The 18,345-nt window shown below is 36.0% G+C and overlaps 1 protein-coding gene across 1 annotated transcript in view; it reads right to left on the reverse strand.

The window, feature by feature from the left end:
• LOC119548785 (leucine-rich repeat-containing protein egg-6) overlaps window positions 1-18,345 on the reverse strand; it is a 62,523-nt gene that overhangs the window by 26,069 nt on the left and 18,109 nt on the right. Inside the window, exon 2 of the mRNA XM_037856350.1 lies at window positions 1,547-1,616. The gene's annotated coding sequence lies outside the window, so the exon portion shown is untranslated. The remainder of the gene's footprint in view (window positions 1-1,546; window positions 1,617-18,345) is intronic.

Genomic DNA, 18,345 nt, shown 5'->3' on the forward strand with positions numbered 1-18,345 from the left:
CCCCCCTTTTGCCGACGCTGCGTGTGTTCATTTTGTAATTTGCGTAGGTGATGCCATGGAATTTGATTTTCACACGTGTTGCTTGCTACTGCCACACACCTGCCTCCCACTTTCCTTGCCACCCACCTGGCCCCGCCCCCTTATCCTTGCTGCTCATGTTAATGTTAATAATAATGGAAATGCTGGGTGTGTGCAATTATCTTCCATTTCATTGATTCCACACACGCGCCACATAAAAATAGAAAGCGCGGCGAGAGAAAAACAGAACCACAGGCCTATGCGAGGCCCTTAACCCATTAGGAAAGCGACGGCAGATAGATATGAAAATTGCTGGGTGAGTGTACTTTGAAGTTATTGAAAAGAGTTGGAAGTTTCGACTGGTTTCGCTGGGCCATTGGAAAGTTATATCATTTTCAAGACAAATGTTGCAAGGGCAAAGGGAGTCTTAAATTACCTCTCGGCCAGCAATTTACTTGCGCCGAGTAACCTCAACCTCGAATTCAATAATTTCTTGGGCATTGAAGTTGCTGGCAAGTTCAAAGCTCACGACAACGGGCAAAGGAGTAGAAGAAGATGAAATAGTAATAACAATAATCATAAATACAGCGGGACGATGACAACCCTAAAACAACCCATCGACCAGCTCATGACAGGAAAAACTGCACAGGCAAAAGATGGAATCACATGGAATCACAGATAAATTGTAGAAGTCATGGAACCAAAGGGGCAAAAATCTTGAAAAAAATAGGAGGAGAGAAAAAAGAAAACCTGGGGAACGTGAGTAGGAGGTTGAAATGTTGCGCGTGCGCAGAAATTGAAATGAAAATTGCCGGGGCAGCGGAGTCATGAGAAGAACCTCTTTCTCGATAAGTCATGGGAAGATCTTGGCGTAGATCCCCCCATTTAATTGCTCAATTGTGTTGACAACTGCAGCCACACAAAATGTAAATATTTATATAGATTAAACTAAAAACGAAAGATCAACAGAGGACCATAACAAAGTGCTGGGGAAAATTTGTGCGAAATGCGAAAGTCGCATTAAAAATCACGCAATTGTTAGTGGTTTTTCTTACAATTTCTTGGCCTTGTTTTAATGGCCTGATATGAATCAACTATATATTTCCAGTCGACAGCTCTCTCGGCCATTTTGTCCAAACGAAATGTTTGCGTGTGGCGGGCAATTTATCAAAACATTTGATTTAGTTGTAAGAAAGCATTTTCAACTCAATTTCGGTTGGGTTCCGGGACCCGGTCTTATATAAAGGGGAAAATGGCAGCTAACATGGTAGCTCCTGGAATTGGAAATGGGTCCTGCCTTGAGGGTCCTTGTGCCAACGGCAGTTCAAAAGAGTCCTGTGTTTCTCGGTAGGTAAAATGAGCTGACTAACGTAATTGGTAATAAAATGTGTGTAGTTGGTGTGGTTTAAACGGCTACATTTTTAGATGGAAACCAGTTTTAAGTGAAAAATAATAAATAAAACATAAATGGAAGGAAGAATACATTTATGTTTTCTGTAGACTCCACAAAAATTTACTTATTTCTTACCCTTTTCCAGTAAGTAATTTTCAGATGATTATATTTTTATATAAATGTTCTTCCCAATATCAATTGAAATCTGCAAGAGAAGAAAAAGTAATTAATATACACATTTGTTTTAAAATCAAACATTGTTAAGAAACTGCCTCTGATTAAAAAACAATGTCTTTGCTGTAAAACCAAAACATCTATAGTTACAGACTGCACATTTAAGAATATCTTCGGTAAATTATGATTGGAGTTCATCAATTTGTTCTCACAATTTCCCATATTTCCACCGGCAATCAAAGGTAATAAAGCAACTCAACTGAAACATCGAAACGAACCTGTTGTTGTAGCATTTTGTAATTAAAACGTCTGATACAAAACCAGATGCAAATTAACCAACAAAAACTTGTAGCATTTTGCTATAATTTCTGCAGCTGATAATTTTATGCAAGGCCCAAAGAGCGAGTAAAAGGGGGGGTCTAACCTCGCTGAGGGGGCAGCGGTGGGTTAATTATTTTGCCACCAACAACAGCTACACCGATAACAATGTATACGTCAAAAAAAGTTGGATTTCCACCATATTTTTTTTTGTATTTTACTTCTTTCTAGTCTTTTTGAAGGAAAAAACAAAAGAACGCTCAAGAAATTTAAAAAATATTTTAATAGTTAGCAAATTTTGACTTTAAATATATTATACAACAAATAAACGTCAACTATTCTTTTAAAAATCTGACACTTGATTGTAATTTGAATTTAAAATGTCAATATCCATTTATATCCCTGCCAGTAAAATAATATAGTAAGTAAACACAATTAAACAAATCTGTTTTTGAAATTTGGTTGAATTTTACAAGCAACTGCTAAATATCTTCAGTGATTACAATTCTTTTTATAAAAAAATGTGGGAACTTATTAAAAATATTTCAAAACTAAAGAACACTTGAGTAAATTAATATATTTAAAAATGTTTTAAAGCTTTTCCCACGCTAAGTTTTTTAAATTCAAAATGCCGTCGGGACTTTCTTAAAACATTTTATTTGATTTTCCCAAAGTTTTTAAATAGTATCTATTGTTTTAATACATATGTATCTTTAAGATACGAACTGAAACCAATTGCTAGATTAAAGATAGCTCACAAGTTCTGTTGCTCCGCCCAGAATGTTTCTAATCAAATTGCGAGAAAATTCAAAAATTTCGAAAATGTCTCCTCTTATTTTTCTTCTGCCCCTCTTCTTCTTCTCCTTTGCTTGATTATAATTTGTTTTATTTGTTTTGAACACGTTTCGGGGATTGCTTCTGCTCACAACAAATACAAGGACGTGGTGGGGGAAGGGGAGAGCGAGGAAGAGGCGTGAAAAGGGGAGCAAATGGAGGCAGCGACGTCGACGTCGGCAGCGCAGCAATAACTGTGTGTGCATTTGTATTTGTTTGTCATTTCGCTCTCTCATTGCGAGAGTGTGTGTGTGTCTCCCTCTCTCTCGCTCGGTCGCTCTCTCTCTTTCCCCCGCTAGCTGGCTCGCTCTTTTCCATTTCAATTCCCATTTCAATTCAGATTGCGATTTCATTTCCATCGTCGAGACTCCGCCCCCAAGAGCGTGTTCCGTTTGCCAAACGTTCCGTTTGTACTGCCTTTGTTGTCTTTGCGTTTGCTTTTACCTTTGCCTTTGCCTTTGCGTTTTTAGTGTTATTGCCTTTTGCCTTTGCCTTTGCTTTTTTACTTTACTATTTACTCAGGCGACTTTTTGTGTGTTTTGTTTTGGGTTTGCGTTTGTGCATTTGTTTATGCGTCTAGTTTTACAATTTAAAGGCATTTCCTTTGTGCAAAATTTCAGCACTGCGCACTCTCGCTCTCCCTCTCTCTCCCTCGCTCCTTCTCTCTCTTTTGCTCTTCGGCTCCCTCGCTATCCCCGTCCCTTTCCCACGTCCATCCCTCAATCAGAAAATATTGTTATATTGAATAAATATTTTACTTACAAGGTAAAAACAATATTTTGACTTTAGTCTCTGCTTAATTTTCGGCCCTTGTGGGGTTAAGGGTTGGGGTTAGGGGTCGCCAGGGTCCTTTGCCCTGCACTAATTTAAAATTTATGTTTTTCAAATTTCGTTGGGCAATTTCATTTTGTCGGTTGTAGTTTTACAACAACTTAGATGAGTTGGGGTTTTTGGGGGTTAAGAGGGTCCCCAACTAGGGTTATTTATAGAAGAGTCCTGCGCAACTTCTGCGGTATGTAAATTTCTTCATAAACAATTCATTTCAAAGAGGACCCGAGAATTCATAGAAAGACATTTTAACTTGGCATTGGATTTTAGTTTTAAAGAAAGGTTAACCTTTTTGGATTTGTAATGGTTTTAAAATTGATTTTCAGAAGATAAGACAAATGTAGTTTAAAAACAAATATCATATATTAAAAAATAAAACATCTGTCCTTGAGCCAATTTACATATTTTTATAAGTTTTCTAGCAATAATAATAATAACAAATTTAAAAAATAATTATGTTAAATTTCATATTTATTTTAACCCTTAACTGGGTTATTAGTTTTGTTATTTTAAAAGTTATCTGGCTATTCGTTAACTATTCGTTAACTATTCGTTAAAAATAAATTTGAAAATTATGTTATTTTACTCTCTAACTTGGTTATTAGTTTTCCACCAAATAATTATATATTTCACCCACTCTCCAATTTCGCTGGCAAAGTAATTTTCCCCAATTATCTTTTGGTGTTTGAAAATTGAAAGATTAATTGCCAGTGAAATGCAAAAATAATATCGTATCTCCTGCTAACCATTTTCATTGTATACTTTCTTCCTTTAAATCTCTTTATTCAGGGAGAGTTTATATACAATCCGGTTGTTATGTATGTATGAATGTATATACTCTGGAAAAGCCCTGCTCCTGGGCACCGCTTTTCTTTATATCCGCCATTTTATTGCTTTTTCTCCGCCCCTTTTTCCACCCACACCCCTGCCCCTCCAGCCCCGGAAAAGCTCGCAAAACTCTCGACATTTCATTTGCAATTTTCTTTTCTTGCTTGCATTTTATGACTTTTTCTTTAGCACTTCTTGGGCGGGACAAAAGGAAAGAGGAATTTTCACTGGATTTTCCACAAACCCCCCACACACACCACCACCCCCACCCCCCTTTGAAATTGGCAACATCTGCGTAATGCAATTTTCCCTTTTGGCTGGCTGGCGAAAATTTCTTCGTTTCTTTTGTAGTTGCTGGCTTTCATTTTATCATTCCCGTTTTCCTCCTGCCCAAGAGAAAATGTTCTCTTTTTGCCATCTTTTTAATTCCTCTTGCCTTGGCATTGCATTTTCCCGGGCCAAGACATCCCGCAGGATTTATGTGGCGGCCAGGATCTTTGTGGTGGCCACGCCCCTAACTCTGGGAGTTTGAGAATCCTTGGAGAAATGGGTGGAACAGCCCAAGAAGTCTTTGTCTGATTTCCCCTTGCTTTTCCCCAAAGTATGCTACGAAAATTGTACAAAGTTTCCACACTTAATGCCTGGCGTTTTCCATGCAGGATATGTCTGCGGATGAGCGTAATTTAGATATGAACCCACTGGGAGCCCCAAATCTCAAACATATTTTCCTATTTTTTATTACCCCACTTCGATAATACTTTGTTGGGGATGGAGGAGTTGGGTTGGAATAAAAAAAGGGGGGCCTCAGCCTATGGTTTATGGACTTCCTGCCCATCCTCCGAACAGAACTTCTCCGCTCCTGATGCTGCCACATCATTGTTGCCCGTGACAATAATTCAGGCAGGCCGGGAAAAAAGCCAGCAGCACCTGGAAATTTATGGCCAACTCGTGCTCCTTAACCCATTCCCATCCTAGCGGCACTACTTGACCCTTAACTACTCGAACACTTAAAAAAACATCGTGGGTTTTTCTTTTAAACGCATCTTTTTTTAAAAAAAGTTTAACTTATACAACATAAGAGATTTTCAATATATTATCAAAGGCTTTTTCAATACAGTTCCTTACTAATGCTATTTATTATTATTAGAAGATGTTTTCAAAACAGTTTCGACTTTTTCCCTATTCAAAAATGCCAAAATATGGGAATATGTTATTGTTAAAAATGTTGAAACAAAAAATATTCCAAAAACAGATTTGGTTATTTCTTAAATATTGGAAACGCGAGTGTTGAAAATGTTTTATGAAGGGCTTTCTTGTTATGATCATAAAATTCCACTTTTAGCCTTTAACCTTAAACTTTAAAAATTTTTTGCAGTGATACATTTTAATTTTCTTCTCATTTTTTTCAGTGCACTTCTAGCCCAACTTGCAGGTTTTTGAAATCAACTTTATATTTTTCGGGTGGGACATTTTATCGCATTTGGTTAGGTCGTAAATACCTGAGTGGATGTGAAATCCTTGGTCGAAAAAGTTATGCAAAGTTCACAACTTTCTTTTCTCTATCAGCGTATTCTGTTCATTTTTTTTATAGTTTCCTGCATTTGGCAATGTCCTGGCCACTCCCCCTTCGCCCCACCCCGCCAACTTTATTATCATATTTGTTTAATATATTAGAAATTTTTTCCACATCTTTTTCTTCTCCATACTTTTTTTGCGGTTCAGCTTGCAACCCCTGATTTGCCATCTTTCGTTCAGTTTTTTTATGCTCCGACTTGTGGCAACTTTGCTCAGCAGTTTTTGACATTTTCCATGATGGATTGCATTTTATGCTAATTGAGTTTAAACACAGTTACACTTTCCCTCACACACTGGCGTGGAAAATGTTTTTTCTTTGGCATTATTTTTTCCACTTTTGTCTTATTTGCTCTAAGAGATGGGGAAGTATTTTTTCCTTACGTATAATACCTACATATATTCCTGCGATTGATGGACAGATTGTGGGCTGCCTTGGGATTGGCGGTTCCGGTCTTAAGCTTGAGTGATTAGCTGATGGAAGCTGCTAAGTCGACAATTAAATTGAGTTTGACATAATTATGGAAATATTGAAGAAAAGGGGTACATCTTAATATATCGAAAGATATTTCCTCATCCATCATTAGATGATATAAACCGATTTAATGGCTTGTAATGTTACTACATATTGGAAGCCTGCTTACTAAACACAAATAAGTTTTCGATCAAATTGACCAATATAATAGTAATAAATGAACCCATCTCATCTAATTGTCAATTTGACCAGTAAAATAGTTGCTCTCACAATAACAAAATACGTACAACGTACTGTTTTATGGTAGTTTGACTATTAAATAGTATACAAAGCAGGAACAAAATTATACGTTAGTATTTCTGTTGGTCAACTTTTTTAGTTTATATTTTTTTGAAGTTGCTAACATTATATAATAGTTATGTAACTAAACGTATTGGTCAATTTTACCCATATATGTAAAATATATTTTAACATAGCTACCCATTACAATTAAAACTCTCATTATATCACTTTCTCAGCTGTATCAATAAGTAAATAACAACCCCTTCTTCCACATTTTCCACCCCTCAATCACTCATCACGTGCCAACCGCGTCCAATTCGGATCTCCATATGCATTCATTAAACAAATTAGCCAAATAGGACACAAAAGGCAGCCAAGCGCCGTTTCCCAAAAATATACAATCGCAATCGGAGAAACCTCAACCGAAATTTTAGAGGAATACTTATAGTAATACAGTAATCCCCCCCTACATCGCCCAATGATGATGATGTATGATGATGGATTGTCAACATAATTACAAGGGCAAACAATGGCGAGTTGCATAAAGTACATTTGCCATTGTCCGAATAAAGTATGCAAAAAGGACGAACCCAAAAAAAGGACTCGCAACGTGCCACACATGGTCATGGTAAATCCGGGAAAAAGGGGGCGTGTTTTAAGGGCTGAGCTGACTAATCTTTGGTTGCAATTGTTTGCCAGGATCCGAATACCGAATACAGAACACCGAACCCAAAACCGCATCATAATTACACTATCACATTCCCAGCAGACATACACACTCATAGAGTCGGGAAAACTTCACGGCTCACATATCCTGCATCCTTTTTCGCGCAGCTCTGTAAATTAGAATGTTTTTGCTTTTTCACACAATTAAAGTCAACACACACGATGGGTGGAAAATGTGGGTGGGGTACAATTAAAATTCTCACTTACACAGCTAAAAAGTTTCAGGATTTAGTTATCCTGCGAATAGAGTTGTGAGTCCTGTTAGATTCATTAATTAACGTCGGCGGGGAAAAGACTGCCGGGGATTATTTACTATCTCCGATTTTCATGAGCCACTTCACAGAAATTCGCTAAATCATGCCACTAATTGAAGGTTTAGTTAGCGTGCTAGCTCAAATCATTGGAAAAAATATACAAGGGTGGTCAAAAGTATTTTCACAAAAAAAAAGTTAAATATATTCATAATTTGAACTTACATCTTGTTAACTTTGGCATCAATGGAAAGGTAATTTAAATGCCGTTTGAATGATACAATACATTTCTTAACACATTCAGTACTTATTGAAAAGGACGAATTTGAGTGAAAATGTCCTTTTTGAACTTTTTTCCTCGACTTGAAAACTTAAATTTTTTGATGCAAAAAGTTTCTTCAAACAAAAATAATAGTAACTGCAAAAAGAATTTTTAAAAAATCGTTTTGCTTATATTTTTTATGATTTTTTAAAGGTGACATTGTCGGAAAAAATTTGTATGAAAAAGAGAAAAATATGGCTAAAATGCATGTTTCTAAGCATTTTCAAAAAATCATAAAAAATATAAGCAAAATGATTTTTGAAAAATTCTTTTTGCAGTTACTATTATTTTTGTTTGAAGAAACTTTTTGCATCAAAAAATTTAAGTTTTCAAGTCGAGGAAAAAAGTTCAAAAAGGACATTTTCACACAAATTCGTCCTTTTCAATAAGTACTGAATGTGTTAAGAAATGTATTGTATCATTCAAACGGCATTTAAATTACCTTTCCATTGATGCCAAAGTTAACAAGATGTAAGTTCAAATTATGAATATATTTAACTTTTTTTTTGTGAAAATACTTTTGACCACCCTTGTATTTGTTGTGAATTAAAGAGCTTATCAGATCTCTAGAATAATAAATTACATTTTAACCTGCATTGATAGAGCTATTTTTATGTAGAACCTGCAATTAAAATTTATTTATCATACCCTTAGCATACTTTTATTTGAAAAAAATGTGTATTGTAAACTAACTAACTAGCTTATCAGATCTGTAGAACTGTATGTATTTTTATAAAGAACATGCAATTAAAATTTATTTATCATACCTTTTGCATATTTTTATTCCTGGCGCTCAGAAAATTATTTTTTGTTATTTTTCCCTAGTCTTCTTGTGACCCAAACCTTTTAATGGCATCAATTAAAATTTTGTGTACGTGACAGGAATTTTTAGTGCGGCTAAGCAAAAATACAAGACACCAGAAAAAGGAAGAACATGATGGAAAACAAAACTTTACTTCTGATGTTTGAAGCTCAAGACAAGGGGCCCCAAGAACCGAATCCGAGGTATAAAATAAAATAATAAAGAAAGAGGGGCAACAGCCTAGCACAAAGTGTGGAAATTATAAAATTTCGAAGCGTAAAATTAAAAAGCCAAAAAAAGGCAACGCAACCAAAAAGAAATCCTAAACGATATTGAAACACAAGTGTGGAGGAAGTAGGAAGAGTAGGTGACCCCGAGACCCTTTTTGGGGGCGTGGCCCAGAAGTTGCACCGCCGACGAAAAGGGTTAAAGGGTCTCCTTTGCCAGGCCCACAAAAGGTGATGGAGATGATCTCGGGCCGTCAAAGTTTGTTAGAGACCGGGTTCCCAAAACGATTCCCATTCCTGGTTCGATTTTGTGTCTGCTAATTGAAGATGTGATGGATAAATTAATTGATATACGTACGGGTGAACAATTAATTGTAAACTTTTGATGGGGAATGGGAGAAAAAAGAAATCCAATAAGGCATATCAAATTGCTAAAAGTCGATTTAATATCATATACTTCTTCTTATAGATACAAATATAAATATATTTAATATTATACGCATTCTTAAATATGTATTTGAAGAAACGTCTATTTGAAAACTTCTATTAAGAAACCAATAATATACATAAATGGTTCTTTAATTACTTCAAGTAATTTATTCCAATTAATTCATAGTTCAAAATCATTTTATATTTCATCTACACAATCTATTAACAAAGGCTTAAGTATTTGTCCAGCATTATTTTGTACCTAACATTCTGGCTACCTTATATTTATCAAAATTGGTTTGAAAACTCTCCTAAGCGACTCTCTAGGGTTCCAATACTTCAGTACATTACCCCTCCCGATACCAATCCATATAAATACATACTCTTCACCCCCTCCAATCGAATTGGCAAGCCGCAACGCATTTATTTGTGCAATGGTGCGTGAAATAAATGTCAACCGCAACTTAAACCGCATATGCTGATAGCGCCTAGCACACGCCCCTTTCCCCTAACGCCCCCCGCCCAAAACCACCCATATCACCAATATCACCACCTCCCGAGGGGAACGAACCACCCGAGACCAAGACACATGACTGTGGCTGAAACCCCTATAACCTCCCCCCAGACGACATGGTTTGCTGCCTTTATCTTTTTATTGGCTGCCATTGCCAAAAAAAATAGCACAGAATCAATGCCCGCCTTATGATTATTTTTTTTGCCATTTTTTATGCTAAGCTTGAAAGGTAAATTTTGGACTGACAGTTATAATGTGAGAAATATGCTGGGGATATATGTATATGTGCTCGAAGAAGATGTCTATCGGTGTGTTCTTGCACAGGGAGAAATATTATTTTCTTTAATAGCTATAGAGCTATGTATTTTTACTAAAAATTTATTTATATCACATTATTTATATCATATGAAATGAAATTCAATTGTAAGCTTTTTAAAAACAAAACCCTGTTATTCGGAAATTAATTTCGATTTTAAACATTTTAAAAATAAAACCCTATTATACCCTATAAGAATAAGCTTATAGACATATCTTATATATATTTCCTTAGTTTTCTCAATTTCTTAAAATACGTAAAGTATTATATCGTGAAGATGATGATTATAATATTATTATTGTAAACTTTTTAAATCTAAAGCCCTGAATATTGTACATATCTCACATCATTTTCTTTATTATTTCAACTACTATAAATACTTAAAATATTTTAACCTGAAGATGATCTAATGCCAGTACTCCTTTTAATAATATATCTACTCTTCTGGGGTTTATATAGGATTCAGCATACATAGTTGTATTACGCTCTCTCTATAGATTAAAGTCCCTTTTTTATGTGTACGAGTGGAATAGAGCTGGCTAATAAATTTCAAATGCAACAAAGTGTCGAACCGATAGACAGACATGGACATGGCGCAAAAAAGAGGATGGGAGAGGGGGTTTCAAGACCCCAACAGAAGTGCAACGAAGATTGATCTAGCGGAATGAATGGGCGACCAAGTGGGGCGGGAGAACGAGGGGGCGGGGCAGTGGGTGGCCGGCAAGTGGAAACAAGCGATTGCGCCCGGCTGACTGCGGACATTATTCATTGTTCTCCCTCGACACAAAACTCCCCTTCTTTTTGGTCAAAAACAAAAACTTGACCAGACGACCACGAAGCGCAAATAAATTTACCACCCCACCGCCAAAAAAAGGGGGTTAGGGGTCTGTTTTCGAGGGGGGGGGCAGACACTCGGTTAAACGTTTGTACAAGCCCATGAAATGTCCTTGCCCGAAAATTCGAAAAAAGGGGGGGAAAACGTCGGGCCACGGGAAAAAATCTCTGGACTTTACTTTGACAGAGGCGGCAGTTGGAGGGGGGAATTTACTGGTGGACGGTTTGGTTTACTTCGTGGATTTTTGGGGGTCGCCGGTTCGGGGAAGGGGGCTCTGCGCATTTAGTCAGTCAATAAAACTTGTTAACGCCGTAATTGCTGGCAATTTATTTATGTGGGCTTTGTGTGGTTTGCCACTCGGAAAAGAAGAATCGATTTGAAGGACTTTCGGCTGAATTATGAATTACTTTTGGCAATGTTAATCAATATATTCTCAGTATAGCGTACATATTTCTATATATTATTTTAATGATTTTTAGTTTTGAAACAGTTTTCAATTTACTAGATTGAATGAAAATGGTTTACTTTCTTAAGTGTTCTCCATAGCCACTTATAAAGTTTTTTTTACCACCTATCCCGTTCTAGTTACTGGTCCTTAGTATATGATATATTTCTGTTACATCTTAAATACATTTTTCAGTAATAATATTTTATTAAATAAATCTCAATTTATAGCTTAATAAAAAGTTGTCAATTTACTAGCTTATTTATTTCCTTAAGTGTTCTTCCAATCCCATTTCCCATGTTTTTCCCACCTTTCTCACTCCAGTTCCCTGGAAACTTTCAATTCTAAATGTCTTTTGATCGAATCTTTTCTGTTTCCTTGAAAAACAATTAAAAGTTCATTAGGAACGCACATGAAAATTAGTCGGGAGCACGCAACAGCTGAGGTTATCGGTAGTTCGTGAGGAGTTCGGGGGAGTTCCTGAGTAGTTCCCGAGTGGGTGGTAGAATCGCAGGCCTTGAATGGGTGTTGTGCGGCCCACCAACTTGATTAATTTAAATTGGAGCTCTCCGTGGAGCGGAGAAGAGTCTTCATTTAAAACAGCTCGCATGTTTGGCGCGAATTAAGTTGTCGCAAGTGTTAAAGTCAGAGTTGTGGGTTGAAAGACGCATATTTATTGGTCGGTGCCGGTGCCGCCTTACACAAGTCGGAAGCGCGGTCCACTTGTAATTGCCATTTTTCAAATAGCTAATGAGAAAAGATTCTAACGAAAAACGCTGTCTGCAGTGGAAGTTGATTGGAAATATGAATATGTAATTGCAGGAAGTAACAAGGCACTTACAGCGAGAAACGAAGGAAATAACAAGACAAGTTTAAGAGTAGGTTATAAGATATTTTTAGAAGACCACAGGAAATTAACTTCATAAAAATAGCAAGCTTAACATTATATAAAATTAGGTATATTTACCATTTAAAATATTTTTTGTAAAGAAAATCATTTAAAATTAATAACAACCCTAAACTAACTACACATAAACCAAATTTTTTGTTAAAATTTACCAATATAATATTTAAATGGTCAAAAATTATCGAATTGTCATTTCGACCAACGAAATAGTTACTTTTCTAACATCAAAATACACCCAACTCACCATTTTATGGTGCTTTTAGTATTATATAATAACAAAAGCAATCACAAGATACACAACACTATGTTTAATAGTTGTCAAACATTTTTTTACTATCTATTGACTAACTAGTAACTATTCGCATTGGTCAACTTTAAACATAGAATATTTTTGTGTGTAAATATAGAAATATATTTGTTCTTCATATTAATTTACAAACTTTTTTTCAAAGATTTATTTTAACTTAAAGTGCCATTACCTCCTTTAGGATACCCTCTTCCCAACTCTTGCTGCCCAAAAGTTCAAATGGCTACACAATGTTTTCACAGTCAAACGGCTGACAATTTGCATAAACGTCGCGCACCCAGATTTTCACCCCTTTTCCCGTAAGTAAACCCCATTGGGGGACGGGGGTAAAATCTGAAAAGCTTTTCAAACGTATGTTACCCTTGCTGTTGTTGCTGTTTTCACACCCAGCTACATGTGACAGGAACAAACTTCCCCTTCCATTTTTTATATTTTTTGGAGCCCGCGGGTGGGGAGATTTCAACGCATTTTGTTTCATGTGTCAAATTTAAAATGACAGCAATTTTAATCGATTTATGCCTTTGTTTTCCTTCACTTGCAGATTCTAAATAAAAGATGATTTTTTTTCAGGGGATGTTACAAGTTCAAACACATTTTTGGTTAATTAATTTTTGCACTCTTTTTTCGCCAAGTGGAAAAATGGTTGGGAATACGGAAAAGTTGTTGCCGCAAAAGTTTTTCGATAGGAGGCAAAATAATTTAATTGAATTGAAATGCCTGCTTGACATGATATTGTATGCACTCGGAAACAATTACTAGCCCCTTTTGACTGAAACTTTTTTAAATATTCTGCATTTGGCAATTAAAAATTATGAACGAAAAGTGCACAGAAAACGGTAGCCGCTTTTGAGTTTTCCAAACGAAATACAATTTATATGTATATCTGTTCAACAATTAACGGAACGTGTTGAGTTTTCCTTTTGAAGCGATTAAAAAATTAAAACTAAATTGCCAATTTGCATGTTGGCGCGTTGTTAGTGAATCGCCTGCCTTGCCATAACACCGCACATAAAATATATATATTATACATATATTTTATATGAAATTAGGCGCAACAATGTCCGAAGAACAAGAAGAAGACGGCAGCCGAGGGAGGGTAGTATAGTTTTAATAAACATTTAAATAAGCTGCGTAGTTTCTGCCGCTGGTTGAGATGGGTGAGAAATTAATTAAGGCCAGTTGGGAATCGAGAATGCGAGGAGGCTCTCACAGTCTGCCGCTTGTTATTTTCAGCCAAGGTGTTGAGAGCCTTCAATTAGTCTTCTACTGAAACTAACCTGAGTGAAGATGGAGCACCTCCTCGGGTCATGATGTTCTACTAAGTTGCAGCAGAACATAAAAGTAAACTATGGAAAAGGTTATAGGGACGTATATAAGTATCTTCAGGCGAGGGAAACCAAAAATAAGTCATGAGAAAGTTTAGTATCTTAATAAAGCAATGGATCAAAGTAAATAAAATAAAACTTACAACAAATAATTAGAAAATAAAGACTTTTTGGTAAAATTGGCCAATATAATATTGAAATGGTCCCAACCAATTGAATTTTTAATTTAACCAATGAAATAGTTACAATCCGAACAAGAAAATACATACAACTAACCATTTTGTGGCAATTTTACTATTAAATAGAAACTATCAAAAAAATACACGACTCTAATTTTAATAGTTACTAACACTTTTTTACAGTATTGGTAAATTTTACCCATAAAGTTTATGGTTTGTAGAAACCATTTAAAAAGCTAGAAACATTCTCAGATTAATATCTGTAGATAGGGAACATAATTTTAAAAATTAAATATTTATTGTAAAGATACTTGAAATCTTTGAAAATTCAAGAAAAATATACCTCTGATTCTTTTTCAAAGGAATTATTTCCTTAATTCCATAGAGATCATTTCTTTCCCAGGGACAAAACTTAATTAAGTCCTGACCCCTGAAAATGCCATTGCTGAAGTATTTCCCCCAACCCCATTTCCCAATCCGAAAGCCAAGCCTTGAGATCTTATCCGAACGAAACCCTGAACGAAAATATCAAATCCAATCACATTGTCTTTGCAAAAACAATTCCAGATGATTTATAGGCCTTCGACTTGGACCGCCATGCAATTCCCCCAGCCTGGGCCAAATGAAGTTGCAAATCAAGTTGCAAGGGGCTCTTTTTCGGGGAAATGTGTGTGTTTTTTCGGCAGAGCAAGCCGGGCATGCAACCAATTTCTGCCTATGACAGCCGCACAAAAGTTCAACTGATGATACATTGTGCGGCAACTGCAGTCTGCCCACAGAATGGATTGCAGTTGCAGCAACGAGTCCTCATTGTTTCAGTTTTGAGTTCGTTTTGCGGTCGAAAAGTGTTGCAAACTGTGACTGGACGGGGGGGCAGCTGGTTTATGAAACGAAAGCAAAGATAAGACCGAAATGGGGGAGTGGTGGTTGAGTTTGGGTGGGAAAACCTTTCGGGTGGCGGTAAATTGCATTTTGCAATGGGAAACACCAGCCACCGATGCACAGGGAGAAAGGAATCTTTAAAATAGATCAACCACCTTTTTATTAAATTTACTTATAACTAAAATCCGGATCTCTTTAAATTGCGACCTACAGTTTTTAGCTTTTCTTTGTCAAGCTCATTTTAGAATACAAAATAAAAGACCTTAAGTTTCGAGGATAAACGAAGAAAAGGCTTGCTCAAAAACCCAATTGTCCCATGTAAATTTGAGGAACAATATCTTTAAGATTGTTTTAACTTATATTTCATGAATAATTTCTAAAAAAAAAAATAATTTAATAGGAAATGTTATAGAATAAAAAAAAATGTAGGCATTTTCCTTAAATTTAATGTATGGGATAAACTTTTGGGAAATTATTCCTAAATTTTAGGACAATTAGAAGCATTTATTACATTTATTCTGTCCCATTTAAAACGTAATTCAGATATTTAAAATATGTCGTTTTAATATCTTAAAACAATCTATACATATAAAACTCATGCTACCATTTCAAGAATCAAAACAGAGTTCAATCCAGTAAAGCTAGAGCTTCTTTATTTTTACTAAAAATTCGTTTGGTAGCGTTGAATTGTGCTAAGAAAGGATTTTTGGATCAGGTGACTACAAGCAGCTCCAAAAAGAATTTTACTTGTTTTTATGAGCAATATAAAAATGAAAATTCGTTCTAGCAATTTACTAAACATAGATCGGTTAATTACTTTTAATGGCATGGCTTATTCCTATTTTAAAAATGACAATACTATAACATTAAAGATTGAGCTTGCAATTGTTTACGGTGCATGAACACCCCAAGGATAGGGGGCGGGGCGACGAGCCCGGGGTTTGGGGCAAGGGCAGGGGCAGTGGGAGTGGGAGTGGCAAGTTGACAATGTGCGAACAAATAATTCCATCAGCAGGAACAAAAGCGTCGAGTGTTTGTTTGGGTGGCGACGATGGCATCGGCTTGGCAATCGGGCGACGATGTCCTGGGCGAAAAGGACCCAATGCACACATGTGTGCATGTGCAATATGTTACACTTGCCGGCTGGATGCTGCCACACCCCCAACCCCTCGCCAATCCCCTACTGTAATCTCCCCCAAGTGCAGTCAGCAATCTTGCAACGCCCTCTTCAAACTCAGTTGCTCGATTATCATTGTTGAAATTTATGAATTGCATTGCAGCAGCAGGAACACGGGCACGGGCGGAGCACAAAGGGGGTTGCACTGACAATGGAAAGGGGGGCACTGTTTGTCCATTGCACATAGACAACTCAATTTGCGTTCTGTAGATTACGCAGCTAACCCCTTTTTCAGGGTAAGTAGAGTAAAAGATTTAGGAAAACAGAGGAAGAACAAAGTGTAAAAAATATATAACTGCTATATAAAAATATATTTAAATATCTTCAACTTATAAATAGCGTAAAAATATATGTACTCAGTACATTGTACTTGTTATATAAAAATATATTTTAAATATCTTTCATATGTTAAAAATATTAATACATAAAGAAATCATTTAAAATTGTATTGGAAACATTTAACTTAAAAAAAAGTGGCTAACTTAGAAAACAATAGAAGATTATTTTGTTCTTATATACCTATTGGGAATAAGTACCTTAAATAAAAGTAATAAATTAATTTCAGCAAATATTTTCTCAAAATACAAATAAATAAAGTATTGGTATTTGAAAACAACATTTAAAAATTTCATATACCATCCTTTAATAGAGTATTTTCTAGTTCTTCCTCTCCAGTATTCTAATATTTTCCCAATTTCCCTTTGTCTACTCCATATCGCATCGCCTTGGTCTCTTCCTGCCGCATAATTAGTCGAATGTATTATCGGAACTTCATTACAAACGCATTCATTCATACGAATGCTCATCCAAACGATTCTCCCAAAAATAAATCACACTCCCTAAGCACGCGATGTCGACGCCCACGCGGCGTATGTGTAATGTGTAATGTATCTCTGTGGGTCTGGATAATTTGCGGATGGTAGCAGACTTCTTTCAGCAGGTCTGAGCCCCATTTAATTGTCCGCTGTAATTTATACACGCATTAATTGCACATTTTCTAACCGCCATAAATCTGCAGCTCGGTTGAAACATTTTCCTTTTTATTAATTTACCACAGGAGGTTGGGCCGTCGACAAAAGGTTAAAGTTAATGTGTGGGAAGCTTTCTTTTACTACCTAAAATCAGTCTAGAATTCTATTAGGGTTTCTTGGAAGACAAGGTGGAATATTCATTATGGCGAGGCGAAATTTGTAAAATAGGTGAAAATGGGCTTGTTTAAGAGACTGATTCCTAGTGTTCTAAATAAAGTTGTTTGTTTATAGCAATTTACCAATAAATATAAATATTAAAAAGAAAATTGGTTAAAATATCCCTAAAATTATAGAGTTCTTTCATTTTTCACACCATTTTTAAGTTTCATTATATTTAATAACTCATCTAGTTATGAGATTGGAGATTTATAGCTGATTCCGTTTGTTTTAAAAACGTTTTTGTTATAAAAGTTTACAAATAAATATAAGTATTATTAACAAAATGGGTTTTAATTAAATTCCCTTAAAAATACAATAATTTTCGTTGAGCTCCCAAAATGTAATCCCGAAAAATAAAGAGTTCTTCCAATGTTTTCCCACCATTTTCGGGTCTCCTAACTTCTGATAACTCATCAGCAATGAGTAATAACTTATAATTTGGCGGATTAGCCCCTTGAAATACCGAGAACATATATCCCGGTTGAATTCCATTCCAATTTTGCGGTTGTGCCCATTTGAGTTCACGTTGATGATGATGATGATGATGATGCCGCCCATTGGTCAGCTCGTTGCAATTTCGCCGACCAATTCCGTGGCCCCGGGATCGTCCCCTTTTTCCCCGGACACCACACCGAAAACTGGCTGAAAAACCCCCACTATATCATCCCGTTCCCGTTCTCCACTCACCGGCCATTTGTCGAAAGCAATATTTTCTGCATGCAAACCAAAAAATTAGCATATAAATGCGAAAACGCATTCAAACTAACAACGACCGAAAGGAGGAGCGAA

This window comes from Drosophila subpulchrella, chromosome 2L (assembly GCF_014743375.2).
Source record: "Drosophila subpulchrella strain 33 F10 #4 breed RU33 chromosome 2L, RU_Dsub_v1.1 Primary Assembly, whole genome shotgun sequence".
NCBI classification, from domain to species: Eukaryota; Metazoa; Arthropoda; class Insecta; order Diptera; family Drosophilidae; genus Drosophila; species Drosophila subpulchrella.